The following is a 6,609-nucleotide window of genomic DNA, read 5'->3' on the forward strand; positions in this document are numbered from 1 at the left end:
TATTAATCATATGGAAATAAATATTTATCGTATGTATAAATGAAAAAATGATCAAATATTCCTATATTCTCTTAGAATTATAGGAATAACCCATATACGTGAAAGGTTATAGTAGTGTAAGCAAGGCTGGTACCGACAGAGGGTTCAAAAACTACTATAGGTAGGCAGTGGTTGCCGACCTCTCGTATTGTTCGAAACTTCTGTATTTATATGATTTCGACAATATTATATGGAAATTAAATATTAATCATATGGAAATGAATATTTATCGTATGTATAAATGAAAAAATGATCAAATATTCCTATATTCTCTTAGAATTATAGGAATAGACCATATACGTGAAAGGTTATAGTAGTGTAAACAAGGCTGGTACCGACAGAGGGTTCAAAAACTACTATAGGTAGGCAGTGGTTGCCGACCTCTCGTATTGTTCGAAACTTATATATTTATATGATTTCGACAATATTATATGGAAATTAAATATTAATCATATGGAAATGAATATTTATCGTATGTATAAATGAAAAAATGATAAAATATTCCTATATTCTCTTAGAATTATAGGAATAGCCCATATACGTGAAAGGTTATAGTAGTGTAAACAAGGCTGGTACCGACAGAGGGTTCAAAAACTACTATAGGTAGGCAGTGGTTGCCGACCTCTCGTATTGTTCGAAACTTATATATTTATATGATTTCGACAATATTATATGGAAATTAAATATTAATCATATGGAAATGAATATTTATCGTATGTATAAATGAAAAAATGATCAAATATTCCTATATTCTCTTAGAATTATAGGAATAGCCCATATACGTGAAAGGTTATAGTAGTGTAAACAAGGCTGGTACCGACAGAGGGTTCAAAAACTACTATAGGTAGGCAGTGGTTGCCGACCTCTCGTATTGTTCGAAACTTATATATTTATATGATTTCGACAATATTATATGGAAATTAAATATTAATCATATGGAAATGAATATTTATCGTATGTATAAATGAAAAAATGATCAAATATTCCTATATTCTCTTAGAATTATAGGAATAGACCATATACGTGAAAGGTTATAGTAGTGTAAACAAGGCTGGTACCGACAGAGGGTTCAAAAACTACTATAGGTAGGCAGTGGTTGCCGACCTCTCGTATTGTTCGAAACTTATATATTTATATGATTTCGACAATATTATATGGAAATTAAATATTAATCATATGGAAATGAATATTTATCGTATGTATAAATGAAAAAATGATAAAATATTCCTATATTCTCTTAGAATTATAGGAATAGCCCATATACGTGAAAGGTTATAGTAGTGTAAACAAGGCTGGTACCGACAGAGGGTTCAAAAACTACTATAGGTAGGCAGTGGTTGCCGACCTCTCGTATTGTTCGAAACTTATATATTTATATGATTTCGACAATATTATATGGAAATTAAATATTAATCATATGGAAATGAATATTTATCGTATGTATAAATGAAAAAATGATAAATATTCCTATATTCTCTTAGAATTATAGGAATAGCCCATATACGTGAAAGGTTATAGTAGTGTAAACAAGGCTGGTACCGACAGAGGGTTCAAAAACTACTATAGGTAGGCAGTGGTTGCCGACCTCTCGTATTGTTCGAAACTTATATATTTATATGATTTCGACAATATTATATGGAAATTAAATATTAATCATATGGAAATGAATATTTATCGTATGTATAAATGAAAAAATGATCAAATATTCCTATATTCTCTTAGAATTATAGGAATAGCCCATATACGTGAAAGGTTATAGTAGTGTAAACAAGGCTGGTACCGACAGAGGGTTCAAAAACTACTATAGGTAGGCAGTGGTTGCCGACCTCTCGTATTGTTCGAAACTTATATATTTATATGATTTCGACAATATTATATGGAAATTAAATATTAATCATATGGAAATGAATATTTATCGTATGAATAATGGAAAAATATATTTAATTATATATGAATAAAGGAAATATTAATATAATATTACTGTATTCTCTTGATATATAAGAGAATATCCTGTATGTTGGATACCAAACAGAATTGAAAATACCCGTTTTGAGGACAGCGGGTTCAAAAACTACTATAGGTAAGCAGTGGTTGCTGACCTCCCGCTTTATATATTATATTGGTTACTTACAAATAAAGTATATTATTTTCCGTACAAATTTGTTTCTCAGGTTCTAATGAACATTTGGGAACTTGGCTACGCGGTTAATAAAAATATACGCCCTTAGATGTTATCGTTGAAACAACAGTCAAGTATTCTATTATTAATAGAATAACAAATCGTTTCCATATAACATCGTTAATTTTTAATGACAGCGGGTTTCAAAACTACTATTAGGTAGGAAGGCACTGGTTGCCGACCTATCTCATTATATTGGTTACTTACAAATATAGTATATTATTTTCCGTACAAATTTGTTTCTCAGGTTCTTATGAACATTTGGGACTTGGCTCCGCGGTTAATAAGAATATACGCCCTTAGATAATATCGTTGAAACAAAAGTCAAGTTTCTATTATACATAGAATAACAAATCGTTTCCATATATTATCGTTAATTTTTGACGGCAGGCATTATTATTTATTAATAATAATGAAGATAATAAACTAATAATTTATTACCACGCCATAAAAGGAAATATTATATCGTTACCCCGGTATAATAAATATATTGATATTGGAAAAATTACCAAATTTTATATATGAATATCATATGCGCTCGGTTTTATGTTATATATTACCAGAGAGTTATATGGAAAAAGATAAATTTTAAATTTATCATCAAAATGCAAATGATTTAACTCAATATTTATATTGGTTAAACAAAAATTGTACATGTGTGGATACAATACTTATGTATGTTGGAAACAAAATAATATTTTAGAATGAAATATGTATAATATAAATACAATATTATGGAAATATATATATATATAATGGTATAAAACATTAATGGAATTTACGAATACGAATGCTATATAAAAATGGCCGTAATCGATTTAAAATAGATTTAATAAAAAACGGAAATTTATATAAAATGGAAATCTATAATATTTATATTACTTATTTCAATTCAAAAAATATGAATGAAATATGAAGAAAGAAACATTATTCTGGTTGATCCTGCCAGTAGTTATATGCTTGTCTCAAAGATTAAGCCATGCATGTCTAAGTACACACGAATTAAAAGTGAAACCGCAAAAGGCTCATTATATCAGTTATGGTTCCTTAGATCGTTAACAGTTACTTGGATAACTGTGGTAATTCTAGAGCTAATACATGCAATTAAAACATGAACCTTATGGGACATGTGCTTTTATTAGGCTAAAACCAAGCGATCGCAAGATCGTTTTATTGGTTGAACTCTAGATAACATGCAGATCGTATGGTCTTGTACCGACGACAGATCTTTCAAATGTCTGCCCTATCAACTTTTGATGGTAGTATCTAGGACTACCATGGTTGCAACGGGTAACGGGGAATCAGGGTTCGATTCCGGAGAGGGAGCCTGAGAAACGGCTACCACATCTAAGGAAGGCAGCAGGCGCGTAAATTACCCACTCCCAGCTCGGGGAGGTAGTGACGAAAAATAACAATACAGGACTCATATCCGAGGCCCTGTAATTGGAATGAGTACACTTTAAATCCTTTAACAAGGACCAATTGGAGGGCAAGTCTGGTGCCAGCAGCCGCGGTAATTCCAGCTCCAATAGCGTATATTAAAGTTGTTGCGGTTAAAACGTTCGTAGTTGAACTTGTGCTTCATACGGGTAGTACAACTTACAATTGTGGTTAGTACTATACCTTTATGTATGTAAGCGTATTACCGGTGGAGTTCTTACATGTGATTAAATACTTGTATTTTTTCATATGTTCCTCCTATTTAAAAACCTGCATTAGTGCTCTTAAACGAGTGTTATTGTGGGCCGGTACTATTACTTTGAACAAATTAGAGTGCTTAAAGCAGGCTTCAAATGCCTGAATATTCTGTGCATGGGATAATGAAATAAGACCTCTGTTCTGCTTTCATTGGTTTTCAGATCAAGAGGTAATGATTAATAGAAGCAGTTTGGGGGCATTAGTATTACGACGCGAGAGGTGAAATTCTTGGACCGTCGTAAGACTAACTTAAGCGAAAGCATTTGCCAAAGATGTTTTCATTAATCAAGAACGAAAGTTAGAGGTTCGAAGGCGATCAGATACCGCCCTAGTTCTAACCATAAACGATGCCAGCTAGCAATTGGGTGTAGCTACTTTTATGGCTCTCTCAGTCGCTTCCCGGGAAACCAAAGCTTTTGGGCTCCGGGGGAAGTATGGTTGCAAAGCTGAAACTTAAAGGAATTGACGGAAGGGCACCACCAGGAGTGGAGCCTGCGGCTTAATTTGACTCAACACGGGAAAACTTACCAGGTCCGAACATAAGTGTGTAAGACAGATTGATAGCTCTTTCTCGAATCTATGGGTGGTGGTGCATGGCCGTTCTTAGTTCGTGGAGTGATTTGTCTGGTTAATTCCGATAACGAACGAGACTCAAATATATTAAATAGATATCTTCAGGATTATGGTGCTGAAGCTTATATAGCCTTCATTCATGGTGGCAGTAAAATGTTTATTGTGTTTGAATGTGTTTATGTAAGTGGAGCCGTACCTGTTGGTTTGTCCCATTATAAGGACACTAGCTTCTTAAATGGACAAATTGCGTCTAGCAATAATGAGATTGAGCAATAACAGGTCTGTGATGCCCTTAGATGTCCTGGGCTGCACGCGCGCTACAATGAAAGTATCAACGTGTATTTCCTAGACCGAGAGGTCCGGGTAAACCGCTGAACCACTTTCATGCTTGGGATTGTGAACTGAAACTGTTCACATGAACTTGGAATTCCCAGTAAGTGTGAGTCATTAACTCGCATTGATTACGTCCCTGCCCTTTGTACACACCGCCCGTCGCTACTACCGATTGAATTATTTAGTGAGGTCTCCGGACGTGATCACTGTGACGCCTTGCGTGTTACGGTTGTTTCGCAAAAGTTGACCGAACTTGATTATTTAGAGGAAGTAAAAGTCGTAACAAGGTTTCCGTAGGTGAACCTGCGGAAGGATCATTATTGTATAATATCCTTACCGTTAATAAACATTTGTTATAATACAAATAAATTGAATTTACCAAAATACCAAATTACAAAAGCATATGATATATGAATGATGAGATTTACTTTAGAAATGCACATGATTTATTATGATTATTTGCAAATGCGTTTATATATGAATATTATCTAACACAATAATATTCAATTGATAGATTTCTCAATGGAATCAAACAAAATTCTGATATATTTATATAATAAATAAATGTGGCTGGCAACCACAAAGGTAATGTGATTGGGGACCACATTTACCACATATGTATGTTAAAAGTGACTGGTGACCACATTTTAACATTTCTATTAAAATTTGATGTTGTGGGTAGTGTTGGCTCAAAACATTAAATTAAATAAACGGCATTCAAATAAAAATAAACAATGCATTTCCTAATAATTCGAACATTCGAAATCAAATAAAAATGGTAACAAAAAAATTGTGTGTATATGGACCATAATATACACGCGTTGCGAATATGTATTGTTCATCTAAGTTATGAGCATACATTGGCTAATGCAACAACCTAAAATATACAATGTTGTACCTGGCATCCATCAGGTTAATGTTTTATATAAATTGCAGTATGTATCGCCCATATTGGTTAATTACAAATAAAATATAATTACATGATACATAATGCTTATATGAAACTAAGACATTTCGCAGCATTTATTTTAGGTATAAAAATACATTTATTGAAGGAATTGATATATGCCAGTAAAATGGTGTATTTTTAATTTCTTTCAATAAAAAAATTATTGACAATATATAGAAATAAATTATAAAACTCTAAGCGGTGGATCACTCGGCTCATGGGTCGATGAAGAACGCAGCAAACTGTGCGTCATCGTGTGAACTGCAGGACACATGAACATCGACATTTTGAACGCATATCGCAGTCCATGCTGTTATGTACTTTAATTAATTTTATAGTGCTGCTTGGACTACATATGGTTGAGGGTTGTAAGACTATGCTAATTAAGTTGTTTATAAATTTTTATAAGCATATGGTATATTATTGGATAAAATAATAATTTTATTCATAATATTAAAAACTATATATGAAAAACATTATCCTCACATTTGGATGTGAAAAACGAAGAGAAATATTTTCTTTTTCAATCAAATAATACTGAGAAATGTCTAGCATAAAAAATTGAATTATTTTTCATCTAGGATTGTCTCTTATTAATGATTCGAAAATAGAAAAAAACTTGGTTATATTATTATTCTTCGTTGGTTCGTTAATGGATAATACTATGCTACAAGAAATAATGGATATATTACAACGAATTTATTAAAATGTTTTATCATTATATATTAAGAATTAATGGCAATAAAAAGTTATATACAACCTCAACTCATATGGGACTACCCCCTGAATTTAAGCATATTAATTAGGGGAGGAAAAGAAACTAACAAGGATTTTCTTA

At 32.3% G+C, this 6,609-nt stretch overlaps 2 non-coding genes across 2 annotated transcripts; both read left to right on the forward strand.

Annotated features, from left to right (window-relative positions):
• Positions 1–3,147: 3,147 nt before the first annotated feature.
• Positions 3,148–5,142, forward strand: LOC120322332. The gene has a single exon (XR_005562110.1). It is a non-coding gene; the product is annotated as a small subunit ribosomal RNA (ribosomal RNA).
• An 819-nt stretch (positions 5,143–5,961) lies between these two features.
• LOC120322330 lies at positions 5,962–6,140 on the forward strand. The gene has a single exon (XR_005562109.1). It is a non-coding gene; the product is annotated as a 5.8S ribosomal RNA (ribosomal RNA).
• The last annotated feature ends 469 nt before the right edge of the window (positions 6,141–6,609 follow it).

Source organism: Drosophila yakuba, unplaced genomic scaffold (genome assembly GCF_016746365.2).
Source record: "Drosophila yakuba strain Tai18E2 unplaced genomic scaffold, Prin_Dyak_Tai18E2_2.1 Segkk59_quiver_pilon_scaf, whole genome shotgun sequence".
NCBI classification, from domain to species: domain Eukaryota; kingdom Metazoa; phylum Arthropoda; class Insecta; order Diptera; family Drosophilidae; genus Drosophila; species Drosophila yakuba.